A 14,849-nucleotide genomic window follows, 5' to 3' on the forward strand; every position below is an offset into this window, starting at 1 on the left:
TGCACTCCCTATGCACTCTGCACTCTGCGCTCCCTATGCACTCTGCGCTCCCTATGCACTCTGCGCTCCCTATGCACTCTGCGCTCCCTATGCACTCTGCGCTCCCTATGCACTCTGCGCTCCCTATGCACGCTGCGCTCCCTATGCACTCTGCACACTCTATGCACTCTGCACACCCTATGCACTCTGCACACCCTATGCACTCTGCACACCCTATGCACTCTGCACTCCCTATGCACTCTGCACTCTGCGCTCCCTATGCACTCTGCACTCCCTATGCCCTCTGCACTCCCTATGCCCTCTGCACTCCCTATGCACTCTGCACACCCTATGCACTCTGCACACCCTATGCACTCTGTACTCCCTATGCACTCTGCGCTCCCTATGCACTCTGCGCTCCCTATGCACTCTGCGCTCCCTATGCACTCTGCGCTCCCTATGCACTCTGCGCTCCCTATGCACTCTGCACTCCCTATGCACTCTGCACTCCCTATGCACTCTGCACTCCCTATGCACTCTGCACTCCCTATGCACTCTGCACACCCTATGCACTCTGCACTCTTCACTCCCTATGCACTCTGCACTCTGCACTCCCTATGCACTCTGCACTATGCACTCCCTATGCACTCTGCACTCCCTATGCACTCTGCACTCCCTATGCACTCTGCACTCCCTATGCACTCTGCACTCCCTATGCACTCTGCACTCTGCACTCCCTATGCACTCTGCACTCTGCACTCCCTATGCACTCTGCACACCCTATGCACTCTGCACTCTGCACTCCCTATGCACTCTGCACTCCCTATGCACTCTGCACTCCCTATGCACTCTGCACTCCCTATGCACTCTGCACTCTGCACTCCCTATGCACTCTGCACTCCCTATGCACTCTGTTCCCTATGCACTCTGTTCCCTATGCACTCTGTTCCCTATGCACTCTGCACTCCCTATGCACTCTGCACTCTCTATGCACTCTGCACTCTCTATGCACTCTGCACTCTGCGCTTCCTATGCACTCTGCACTCCCTATGCACTCTGCACTCCCTATGCACTCTGCACTCCCTATGCACTCTGCACTCCCTATGCACTGTGCACTCTTCACTCCCTATGCACTCTGCACTCCCTATGCACTCTGCACTATGCACTCCCTATGCACTCTGCACTATGCACTCCCTATGCACTCTGCACTCCCTATGCACTCTGCACTCCCTATGCACTATGCACTCCCTATGCACTCCCTATGCACTCTGCACTCCCTATGCATTCTGCACTCCCTATGCACTCTGCACTCCCTATGCACTCTGCACTCCCTAGATTAAATGATAGATGAATGAATGAATGGGTGACTGAATGCAAAGTTGAAATGGTGGATATCAGTGGGTGAATGGAAGGGTGAAAATGTGATATAAATGGATCGGTTGAATGGAAAAGTGCAGTTCATGCACACTGTTGTCTCCTGCACATTACATTGTGTCTAAACTAATTTAATACATGCATTGGATTCATGCACATACTGCCTTTATGCACATGTTCGCTGATGCACACACTGCTTTATTTCATGGGTGCGCTCTGCCGTAAGCGCACTTTTTTTTTATAGGCCACTGTTTTCTCCCACGAATGTAATTCATGTACACTTTATTCAGGCGCACAATTGTTTCATGAGAGCACATGTTTTGTGCTCACTCTGTTCATGCACAAGCACTTCATTATAACAAACGTTTTTCCTAGTCTCAGTGACAGTTTTGGAACAAGCGCTACTTTAATTTACAACAAGCTGCTTTCATATGCACCTTTCGTGCACTCACTGGGAGCTGACTTAAAAAGTAGTGGATACCCTGGGAAAATAAACGTGGATCCCATCGTAAAAATCTGCTTTAAGTATTTAGGAAAGTCTTAGTGTGGCCTGCGTCAGTTGATAGTTCAGAAATGAAGGCAATATTAACAATGGTTTCAACAGCGACACTTCTTTCACAGATGTGCTTCTAGGGTGCTGTTGTGTGTACACGCTGAGTGTACTCCTGAGTCCTGAATACAGAATATTTTATGAACACATGCCTTCCTAAGTGTAAACTTTACATCTAGGACAGAGATCTACTTCCTCGTACAAACGCACTGAGCAAACTGGACTTTTAGGCGTGAGAATGCAAGAAGAAAGGGGCTAATTAATGAGAGGAAGCCCCCGAGGCTCAAAGAATGCATGCGCACCAAAAATAAAGGCACAAAACAAGTATCCTCGCTTCTAGTGTCATGAGAGAGGAATTATAAGCAAAGACGGACAGCTTCAGAAATCAGCCTGCTGGGAAGGCTCTCAGCTCTGCAAACACTGGGGGCGTGGGCTGAAAGAGGCCTGACGGAGCCGGCAAAGTCAATGTCTTTGTGATGCAGGGCGGCTGACGGAAGCTCCCCTTCACACCTCTTTCACAGCCAAGAGCATGACAATAGAGGCTCTCTTGCGCTGCAGGGTCCACACCCAGCACACCTTCAGGGGGGAAGGGCTGCCAAGGAGAACGGGCAGTGAAGGGGCTCGCTCTTCCCAAAGGAGGAAGGACAAAATCTGCAAAGGCAAAGAACACATTGCCAACGCCAATGACACATACTATCCTGTTAGGAGTGAAAAGGAACTCACATTCTCTGACCTTTAAACATTGTCATTTTTGCACCTTTAAGCGCTGGCTGGAAATTCATTCTGAAATAACCCATTGTCAACTATATGCCAATTTAAGTAAACTGTTAAGTGTCCATGACTGGAGAAACCCAATATTTCTAATTTCAAATGTATAATTCGTTTTCGGTGCTGGTGCTTTAGAGAGGGAGTTCTTTGAAAAGAACAGACAGTGAAATGCTTTGTATTTGCTTGTGCGTTTTCCCTTATTTCAATTTAGTAGGGAAAATGTCTGACTTTGCAAATTTTCAATTGTAAGCTGCGTGGCTTCTTGACACTAAGGGGCAGATTTATGAGGCCCTTGCGCCACGTTTACGCCGCTGTTGCGTCACGCAAGGCGGCGTAAACGTGGCGCATCCCTACGAACGATTTACAACGTGACGCATCTAGGCAGATGCGTCAAGTTGTAAAGCCCTGCGCCGCTTGTGGGCGTTCCGGCGCAGGGTGGGCGTTCCGGGGCAGGTGCGCCTCGCAAAAGTGGCTGAGTGAAATCTATAAGATTTCACTCAGTCACTTTCAGGCCAATGCTGCGTCAAAAGCCTGCGCCTGCTTGAAGCAGGCGTAGGTCTTGACGCAGCATTGTTAAGATGGGGCACCCCCGAGCCTTGCTGGAGCTGCGTCGCGCTTGCGACGCAACTCCAGCAATGCGCCAACTTAACGGCACAGATGCGTCACGCATCTGTGCCGTTTTTGCCCCATGGTGCGCCGCATTGTAAATGCAGCGCACCATGGGTGGCGGAGCTGTGGCGCACTGTGGCGTACATTAACTGGCGCATCCCTGGGGATGCGCCAGTTAACATAAATCTGCCCCAATGGTCTCATAAGCATCTCCTTGATGTTAGCGCATAAACACTGCACTCCTAAAGAATAATTCATTAAATTCGACTTTTATCCTTTTCATTCTAGAACTTTTTGTATCAATATACATGGGAACAAAAAATCACAGGACGCATGAAAAATATTAAAAGGTCCGATATTCATGGCGACCAAATTTTGAAAATCAAAACCCTAGTGTTCCCTGAACATAGACGTAGAAATATAATTGTGCATGGACCCAGGGCCACTGCATACCTTACATATCTTAAATGCCAGCATTCTCCAACACTGTCCACGTTACAGTAAGAGAAATTGAATGCAACCTTTACACAGTATAATCTGTGTTAACAACATTTCTTTTGGTTTGGGGGAGCTAGCTAACACTGCTCTATCCAACCAAATATGGCTGGATAGAAATTGGCATGAAGTAATAGTAGGTCACGCTCTAGAATATTGTGTCTAGGGTGGAACGCTATCTCTAAGTTAAAGCTTCACTGTATTGCTGATTACAATATTGGGTATACTATTTATTGTAATATGTATTTTGTTTGGAGACCAATGGTCTAATAAACATACTTTTACTACTACTACCACTGCACTAGAACACATGAACCTGCTTTCCTCTGTGTCCAGCTGCCCTTTTCCTAAAACCGGACACATGCTAAATCTGTTGAAGTTTCCAGAATAGAGATGGTGAAAAAAGAAGACAGACTCAGCAAATCCATGATCCCTAGTAACATAATCAATATGGGATAACATTATCTGCGAAAAAAGCATGCTCGTTTGGCTAATTAATTGACTCTCAGCTTAGAAGTTTAGTAAGCATGGCAAAAGTAAAGCTCCGTTTGGTAAAATTAGCTTTTTGTCACTGGGAATGAGCTCAAATTAATTCCTGAAGTTCTCTCTAGTTAGGTTGTCATATCCAGTCCAGTACACTCCATTCAGGGGCGCTGGAATTATGCAGCAGGAGGGCCCCAAATTATGTGACAGGTTTGACTAAATTATATGTCAAGAAAAGGCAAGTTATGCAGCATAATACAGCACATTTTGTGACAGTATTACCTCATTTTTTTGTAATTTGTACTCATTAACACTATTTGGGTAAAGGTTTAACATCGTTAGTATCTGTTTGACACCCAAATACAGCAATATGCAACAAAAAGGTGATCACTCAACCTTTGCGAAGGGCCTTTCACTGCGCAACAACACGTGTTGCTGTGTTTTACAAACTTTTTATTCATTTGCGATAGCAATCATTTTTGTGTTAAAATCTGCAGATTATGATGCAGATGATAGATTATGTAAGAAAGGGGGTAAATCCATACTTATGCAGAAAACACCGTGACTGTAAATTTGCATAATTCTAGTGACCCTGACTATAATGCATAAGTGACTAGTCTTTGCACTCTCGCTGATCTAAGAACACATCACACATTTTCAAAAAGTGTTTATCTGAATTTTGTTTTCGGTGTGCACAGACAGGAGAAGGCCACTTCTCTGCAGTCTGACTTTTGCTGTATGAAGGAAAATAGCTGGCTGCCTGGTTCTCCTACAAAGCAAATACAATGACATGATGGCCGGAACGCTGAAACTGTCACAGGTCTGGGTTAAAACCATCATTGTTCTTTAGCTCACTTCACCATCCCAGATCAGATCCAGCTTTATGCAAATCAGTCTTGGCCCTGTGCCTCATGGGAATAATTTATCCCTAACTGCCAGGCCAGGTCTTCCCTGGACCGTAAACAAGCATCCTGGTAACACCCCTCAACAGCCAGGCTAGTTTGAATCCAGAGGCAAAGTGAGCAAGGGACCCATGACTGGGCATACCCTTCCAACTTAGGGCAAAGAAAGCAAACACAAGGAGATGATGGATGGAGTGCTGAAACTTTTCAGACACTCACCACCAATCACAGATCTGAGTTAAATCCATAATCGTTCTCTAGCCACCACCCCAGTTCAGACCCAGCCATATGCGAATCAGTCTTGACCCTGTTCCTCATAAGGACAGTCCAGCCCGAAGTACCGTAGCAGGTCTTCCCTAAACCGGAAACAAGCATACTGTGATCAGTTTTGAGGTAAAACCCCCTCATCAGAAAGGCAAGCTTGAATCCAGTGGCAAAGTAAGCAAGCGACCCACGTTTGGGCATACCCTGTCAATTTAGTGTGAATAAAGCAAACACAAGGAGCTGATGGACAAAGCACTGAAATTTTTCAGATACTCCCCCCAGTCACAGATCTGGGTTGAAGCCATCATCATTCTTTAGCTCACTTCAACACCCCAGTTCAGACACAGGCATATGGAAATCAGTCTTGAGCCTGTTCCTCATTGGAACAGTCCTGCCAAGCCAGGTGTTCCCCAGACCGGAAACAAACATCCTCGCACTGGTTTTGGGGTAACACCCCAAATCAGCCAGGCTAGCTAGAATCCAGTGGCAAAGTGAGCAAGAGACCCACGCCTGGGCATACCCTGCCAACTTAGGCAGAACAAAGCAAACACAAGGAGATGATGGATGGAGTGCTGAAACTTTTCAGACACTCACCACCAATCACAGATCTGAGTTAAATCCATCATCGTTCTCTAGCCTCCACCTCAGTTCAGACCCAGCCATATGCGAATCAATCTTGACCCTGTTCCTCATGGGAACAGTCCAGCCCGAAGTGCCGAACCAGGTCTTTCCTAGACCGGAAACAATCATCCTGGGATCGGTTTTGAGGTAACACCCACTCATCAACCAGGCTAGCTTGAATTCAGTGGCAAAGTGAGCAAGGGACCCACGTTTGGGCATACCCTGTCAACTTAGGGTGAACAAAGCAAACACAAGGAGATGATGGACAGAGCACTGACATTTTTCAGATACTCCCCCAGTCACAGTTCTGGGTTGAAGCCATCATCATTCTTTAGCTCCACCTCAGTTCAGACCCAGCCATATGCGAATCAATCTTGACCCTGTTCCTCATGGGAACAGTCCAGCCCGAAGTGCCGAACCAGGTCTTTCCTAGACCGGAAACAAGCATCCTGGGATCGGTTTTGAGGTAACACCCACTCATCAACCAGGCTAGCTTGAATTCAGTGGCAAAGTGAGCAAGGGACCCACGTTTGGGCATACCCTGTCAACTTAGGGTGAACAAAGCAAACACAAGGAGATGATGGACAGAGCACTGACATTTTTCAGATACTCTCCCCAGTCACAGATCTGGGTTGAAGCCATCATCATTCATTAGCTCACTTCATCACCCCAGTTTAGACACAGGCATATGGAAATCAGTCTTGAGCCTGTTCCTCATTGGAACAGTTCTGCCAAGCCAGGTGTTCCCCAGACCGGAAACAAGCATCCTAGCACTGGTTTCGGGGTAACACCCCAAATCAGCCATGCTAGCTTGAATCCAGTGGCAAAGTGAGAAAGAGATCCACGCCTCGGCATACCCTGCCAACTTAAGGCAAACAAAGCAAAGACAAGGAGATGATGAAGGGCGCTGAAACTTTTCAGGCACTCACCCCCCAGTTACAGATCTGGGTTGAATCCATCATCATTCTTTATCTCACTTTGCCACCCCAGTTCAGACTCAGGCATGTACAAATCAGTCTTGACCCTGTTCCTCATGGGAACAGTCTAGCCTGAATGGAAACAAGCATCCTGGGACTGGTTTCAGAGTAATGGCCCTCATCAGCTAGGCTAGCTTTCTCTGTCTTGAGGTGAGTGTCTGAAAAGTTTCAGCACTTCGTACATCATCTCCTTGTGTTTGCTTTTCACCCCAAGTTGGCGGCATGCCCAGACGTGGGTCACTTGCTAACTTTGCCCCTGGGGTGGCAGAGTGGGCTAAAGAACGGTGTTGGATTAAACCAAGATTTTTTGACTGGGTGTGAGTGTTTGATTGGTTCAGATGCTCCGTCCATTACCTCCCCCTTTTGTACCCCCCTACTTTTAGAAAGTTGCCATTGTCCTGGCTTAGCAAGAAAATGTGTAATGGAGTATGCACTCCTTCCCTTTCGCCTGACTCAATGTTTAGAGACTTCTGTGTGGGTGCGTGCGATCAGTGTCCGTGGATCGCCCCAAACCACAATCAATATGAAGTATTCTAAAAGAGCACTCCTCTTGCGCTCTACACTGTTGCACTGTGAAAAGTGGGAATCATTCCCGCAAATTTGTTCCATTAATCCGGGTATTCCAATGTAAGCTCTTCTGTCCATAAACTTTTTTGAGTGGAATGTGTCACTGCTTCCCATTCCAGTCTAATACATAAATTAAAGTGTTAGTCTAGGGCAGTGTCTCATGTGTGAGAAAGAGATGACTAGTTTTGGACTTGGCCTTGTCTGCAGGGTCATTCCCAAGGTTTGAGTGTGTTTTATAGTCTTTGGAGATGGCACATTCCTATCGCTTCTCTCAGTACTCTTCTTTCTAGAGTGGTTCATTTTCAATTTTCGTCCAGTCTCTCGAGTGGGAGGAAGGCATATTTAAGCTTTAATTATATGTACAGTTGTGAGACGTGAAAATCTTCGCAGGAATATATTTCCCAAATTGATACGCCTATTGTATCACATTTTCAGAAATTTCTCAATTGTTTCACATCCCCCATAATTTCTCCATTCCACTTTGGAAAGTTTGGAAAATTGTCACAGATGCTGTAGGATGTGATAAGGTAAGTACTCAAATGACCACCAATCATAGCATTCCAATCATGACATTCGCATCCCAGCTTCATTCATTAAGTATTGCAGGCAACGGTTAGTTTGTAAAAAAAAATAAGTATGCAGCTCTCGTCAGGAGGCAGCATGCACTAGCGCATATTTCCTGTTAGCGCCGCCTAAAATAGAACCAACTTCTAATCATAAAAATGGGATAAGAATGTTGTGTAATGGCCAGAGCTGCTGACTTCGGAGTCAGTTGGAACCAGGTTCGAGTCTCGGGGTCGCCTCAACATCCTCTGATTCTGGACGAATAACTTAATCTCTCCATGCCTACCATAAATGAATGTGTTCTTAACTAGTGCTCATGAAAAGCAACAGTGTTTATGATTAAGTGCAGGTGCCGAGCACAAGAAACAATTGGGTCAAATTAAGTACTAAGTGCAGGAATATGTTGTTCATCCATTTTTTTAGGCATTGTAAGTGCTGGTTCATATAGGTCGTTAAAACCCATTTGTTGGCCACCACCATCTATGAGGCCCACTAACAGTGTTGACTGTTGAGAACACTATGCCCCCAATGAAGACAGTCAGGTACAGAGTGCCCACCGAAATGTTACAAACACAGCCTCAATTCCACTTCCAACTGTCTAAAGATAAAATTCTCAAGATTAATGGCTAGAACGCTTTGCTACTCTGAAAACTCGTGCCACCAAGAATAAGATGCCAGCACCCTGAAAAATCCAAGAACTTACTGAAGACCAGCACAGTACTTGAAGACTGGAGAAGAAATGGAGAAGAATGAAATTCTAGGAGACCCAATCCTTCTGAAACCACTCTGCTACAGCTTTCATTCAATTATAACCCCAGCAAAAGCCACATGCTACAAGAGTGTATTCAACAGAGCAATCAACAGAGGCATAGCCCACTTTAAGGCTGTCAAACAGTGTGCCAACCCATCCCAGTACCAGTTATCCCACCCTCAGCCAACAGATGCAGCACGTTCAACCCCTTCTTCATGAAAAAATCAATAAAATCCGATTTAACATCAGCCATTCATCAGTTTAATCCACACCATCACCTATACTTAGCCAGTACACCACTAACTGGTAATTCCTCAAGACTATCTCCCACAAAGATCTCTCTAACATTCTGAACTGACTGAAGCCGATCTCTTACAAGGATGGAAATAGATTTATGAAGGTGCACCCAATGAGGAAAAATCCAAAGTATAATTTGTTTTAAATAAACGTCTTCTTTATTTTTCTTTCTTTACTAGCCAACATGTTTCAGCCATAAGGATGAACTTCTTCAGGGCTTAAAACAGCTTTGTGCAATCAAGAAATTGGATGCTGTAATTCCTCTGTTCCAGGATACATATGATTCCAGTCTTCACATAATATGCTACACCAAGAAATCGCATCCTCCATGTATAATAGGTATTATGTACCCACTAGAGACACCGGCATCCATGTCTAAAGCATCCGTCTGTCCGGTGTTGCATATCCCAAATCAAAGGCGGAAAAAAGCAGCCTGGAGTGAAGGGATTACATCCTCTAATTTTCTAAAAGTGAAAAATAAATACACAACTGGGCAACCCAATAACCCCATTTGAGCTTGGGTAAAGGTTACAGAAAATTACAGCTTACAAGGGAATTGTGTTAAAAAAACTAATTCCAAAAATATTTGTTTACAACTTAATTGTATCAACACTGAATAATAAATTACAAAATAATATTGTTCAAATGAGTGTCCCAAGAGGAGACCAATTGAAGCAGTATATATTTTTTTTCTTTTAAGTTGAAAAGTAAGCTGAGACTAGGCCCAATCCACCTTGTGCATCCGAACCACACTCTATTAAGGTCAGCCATAACTTTCAACTTAGTCCCGGTCGCATAGAACTAGATGCCAGTGGTTGGCCCTTCGATCTTTTAGGTTCTATTTTTCACAAGGAACTTTAAAACCTCATAACACCAGTTCAACTGATTGGATACCACCAGATTAGACACTATGGGGCATTTTTGCAATCCCCTATAGCCACCACAATGTCACCATTTCAGACGTTTGGGGGCAATAGGGGCTTTGCCTTGTTTACAAGTTTGATTTCACAATATCTTTAGCGGCGATTGAAGAATCCTCACATAATTCTCCCCAAAAAAAGTATCACTCAGGTCTGCTCCTGTCTTGAAAGTTCTGGGGTGATTTGTCAAGTGAAGGCTGAGAAAAAAGGGGGATCCCAAAACGCGTTTTCTCCATGTTAATTTCCATAGGAAACTTAAGCCCAGGCTACAGCCCGAACTACTGAACGGATTTGCACCAAATTTGGCAAAAAGGTAGAGCTTGGTTCAAAAAGCAAACTTGTTTTGAAATGGTGTAAATCAGTTCAGTAGTTCCTGAGAAATAAAAAAAAAGGAAAAGTTTTGATATCGGAGCATCCCGAGGAGTCGCCGCGAACCCTCCCGAGTAGGAGCTTGATTCTAATTGGCTGAAAACATTCCAAACTAAAATGTGTTGGCAGCCATTTCGTGACTCTGTAACCGAGTCACAAGAAAAGAGTAAAACAAAAAGGCGAAAAACAAGAAAAGGGGGAAGGGTAAAAACACCCTGACCCCCTAGGCCTGCTGAGGGGGTCCCAAAACAGAATTAAAAAAAAATAGGCAGAATTTGCGCTGGCTGCGCGAATCCTGCCGAGAAAATTAAAAAAAAAGAGTGCAGGAGCAGCACCCGGGTGGGCCAGATCCCGGGGGCATGCCCAAATGATATAGCGGGGGCCCACAGGTCCCCCACAGCCCTGGGAACCGCCACCTATCAGGGGCTCCTATTTTTATTAAATAGATTGTGTGTGGAGGGGTTCAAGCACCGCACACACCCCAAGGACCACCACCTCCTAGGGGCTTTTTCCAATTAAAAGTAGAGGCACACACCCCCCACAGCCTGCACCCCCCTGCAGCCCAGGGACCGCCACCTCCCCAGGGCAATAAATAGGCAAATTTGGGGTTAGGTACGGCCCCCCAGCCCCGGGGACCACCACCTCCCTGGGGCTTTGAAAATATTGGGAGTGGCTCCACACGGCCCACATCCTGGAGCCTGTGATGACCCTGGGGACCGCCGCCCCCCAGGGTCGGCTCCTGCAATGTCCCAGGGTGACCACCCCAGGACACTGCTGTTTGCTATGGCAGGGCGGGAGCACTGCTCCCACCCTGCCATAGCAAACTTTGCTTTGCTTGATTGAAGCAAGAACAGGAAAACCTGCTCTCGCTTCAATCAAGAAAAGCAGAATTGCTTTTGAGCAAGGGGAGCTGCATGTCAGCAGCTCCCCTTGCTCAAAAGCAATGCTGGTTCCCGCAGGAGGCCGGGAGCCGGTGGGACCGTGGGGGCATTGGGGCTCCCCCCACGGTCCCCAACGGTGAGGCCAGGCCCTGGGGGATGGGGTCCCTGGGGCTAGTAGTGTCCCAGGGAAGGGGACGTAAGTTTTAATAAAAAGAAAAGGCCATGCCCTGGAGGGATGGGGTCCCTGGGGCCAAAAGAGGCCCAGGGAAGGTGGGGCCTGATATTACAAGTCTGGAAACACACCCCCTGGCCCATTGTAAATTGAGGGATTAACCACTTAAAGGTTCCCTTGCCACCCAAAACCCAGGCCCACCCTATACTCTAAAAAAAATCCCTTTCCACCCAAATACCCATATCCACCCTAAATCTAAAAACATCTGTTGCCACCCAAAAAGCCATACCCACCCAAATCCCTAAGAGGTCCCCTGCCACCCAAAAACCCACGCCCACCCTAAACCCTAAAAAATCGCTTACCACTCAAAAAAACCCATACCCATCAAACCCTGAAAATTCTCTTGAAACACAAAAGCCCACATAAATGCTAAACCCTAAAAAATGTCTTTCCACTCAAAACACCATACCACAGCTAAACCCTAATAAAATTAGTATCGCCCAAAAATCCATACCCAACCTAAACCCTAAAATTTCCCTTGCCACCCAAAACTCATACTCACTCTAAACCCTAAAAAATCCTTATCACCCAAAAACCTATACAGACCCTAAAATGTACCTTGCTCCACAAATACCCACACCCACCGAAAACCTTAAACATTCCCATGCCACCCAAAAAACCCATACCCACCCTAAACCCTAAAAAATCTCTAACCACTCAAAAACATACACCCACCCTAAACCCTTAAAATTCACTTGCCACCCAAAAATTGTACCCACCCAAATACCCCAAAAAAGCTCTTACCACCCAAACACCCATAACCACTGTAAACTTAAAAAATGCAGTTGCCACCTAAAACCCCATTCCCACCCTAAACCCTAAAAAAATAGCTTACCACCCTAAAATCCATACCCACCCGGATCCCTACAAATTCTCCTGACACCCAAAAACCCAAACCCACCCTAAACCCTCAAAATTCCCTTGCCACCTAAAACCTACACTCACCCTAAACACTAAAATATTCCTCACCACCAAAAACCTATACCCACACTAAGCCCCAGAAATTCTATTAACACCCAAAAACACATACCCACCCTAAACCTCACAACCAAAAACCCATAACCACCCTAAACGCTAAAAATTCCTTATCACCCAAAAACCCATACCCACCCTGAACCATAACATTTCCCTTGCCCCCCAAAAACCCACACCCACCCTAAACCTTAAAAATTCTCTTGCCTCCCAATATCCTATACACACTGTAAACCCTACACAATTCCTTCCCACCAAAAATCCCACACCTATCTCAAACGATAAAAATACCCTTGCCACCCAAATAACCCATAGCCACCCTAAACCCTAAAAATTCTTATGCCGCCCAAATACCCATAACCACCCTAAATCTAAAAAATGCAGTTGCCACCTAAAAACCCAAACCCACCATAAACTCTAAACAATACCTTACCACCCAAAAATCCATACCCACCCTGAACCCTAAAAATTCTTATGCCGCCCAAAAACCCATACTCAACCTAAACCCCCCAAAATTCCTTTGCTACCCAAATACCAAAATTCCTTTGCTACCCTATACCCACCGTAAACCCTAAGAAATCCCATATAACCTAAAAACCTACACCCACCCTAAAACATAAAAAGACCCCTACCACACAAAAACCCATACCCACCCTAAACCCTAAAAATTCTTATGCTGCCCAAAAAGCCATACCCACCTTTAACCCTAAAAAGACCCTTATCACCTAAAAACTATACTCACCCTAAACTCTAAAAAATACCTTACCACCAAAAACCCATACCCACCCTAAACCCTAGAAGTTCCATTGCCACCCAAAAACCCATAACCACCCTCAACTCTAAGACAAACCTTAAATCCCAAAAACCCATAACTACCCTAAACCCTAAAAATTCCTTATCATTGAAAACCCCATACTCAACCTAAACCATAAAATTTCCCTTGCCCCCCAAGAACCCATACCCACTCTAAACCTCAAAAATTCTGTTGCCACCCAAAAACCCATACCCGCCCTAAACGCTAAAAATTCCCTCACCACCCAAAAACCCATACCCACCATGAACACTAGAAAGTCCGTTGCCACCCAAAAACCCATATGCACCCTAAAATCTAAAAAAAGGCCATATCACCCGAAAACCCATACCCAACCTAAAACCTAAAAAATCCCTTACCACCCAAAAACCCATCCCCACCCTAAACCTTACAAATTCCTGTGCCGCCTGAAAAGCTATACCCACTCTAAACCCTAAAAAAGCCCTTATCACCTAAAAACTATACTTACTATAAACACAAAAAAATACCTTACCACCAAAAACCCATACCCACCCTAATCCCCAGAAATTCCCTTGCCACCCAATAACACATACCTATCGTAAACCTCACAACCAAAAACCCATAACAGTTTTTTTCACATCTCATGGTGTTCTTCGTCAATGACATATAATTGTACATTAGTAGGAAGTATTGCTGCCTTTAAAAAAAAAAAAATAGGTGGATGCCTACTTCTCATAGTACCAACTCCCATCATTACCATTTGGCATAATATTGAGGCCCGGTTGAAATTTAAATTAAGCGGCTTGAGTCATGCAATTTCTAGAATTTCATGCTACACTTGTGATAGAAATTCCAGTGCCATCTCACATAACTATATGGCATTTGTGGCAAAAGTTTATCGCAAATTCATGGGACTAATACAAATGTTCTGAACATGAGAGCCTTTTCCTTTTGCCACTTATGTTTTTTCGTGCTATGTTTTTACTGCAAAATTGCAAAACTCATTTTGTGCTCAAATATAGCACCTCATAATGTATTTTGCATTTGTGTAATCTTATATGATTTCGCATGATTTTCCTGAACTTTTGCATAATTAAACAAAAACAAACTAAGCAAATAGTGTACACGCTATCATTTTACACACTTTCTTAAAGTTTTTATTTAATTGACATTTTTATAAAACCAAACATACAAAACATTTTGGAGGTCTGTTGCTCCACATCACCCCATGAAGTATCATTGGGCAATTAACATGGTATAACTTTACAAGCTTATTATCCAGTTTGTCTTGAAACTTTCCCTGTAAATCCTGCCAAAGCACGTTACACATTGTTAATGCATTATTCCCCTGGTATGTACAAAAACATTTCCTGCTTACAGTGCTAGCAGCAAACGCCCTGTTATTGTGTGCTGAAGGGTTGTGCATCGGTGTGTTTAGGTGGTCCGGTTCTGCCTGTTGTCATGTGCGGGCCCACTACAGAAAGGGGCCCCATATGTCACGA

This window comes from Lissotriton helveticus, chromosome 4_1 (assembly GCF_964261635.1).
Source record: "Lissotriton helveticus chromosome 4_1, aLisHel1.1, whole genome shotgun sequence".
Lineage (NCBI taxonomy): Eukaryota > Metazoa > Chordata > Amphibia > Caudata > Salamandridae > Lissotriton > Lissotriton helveticus.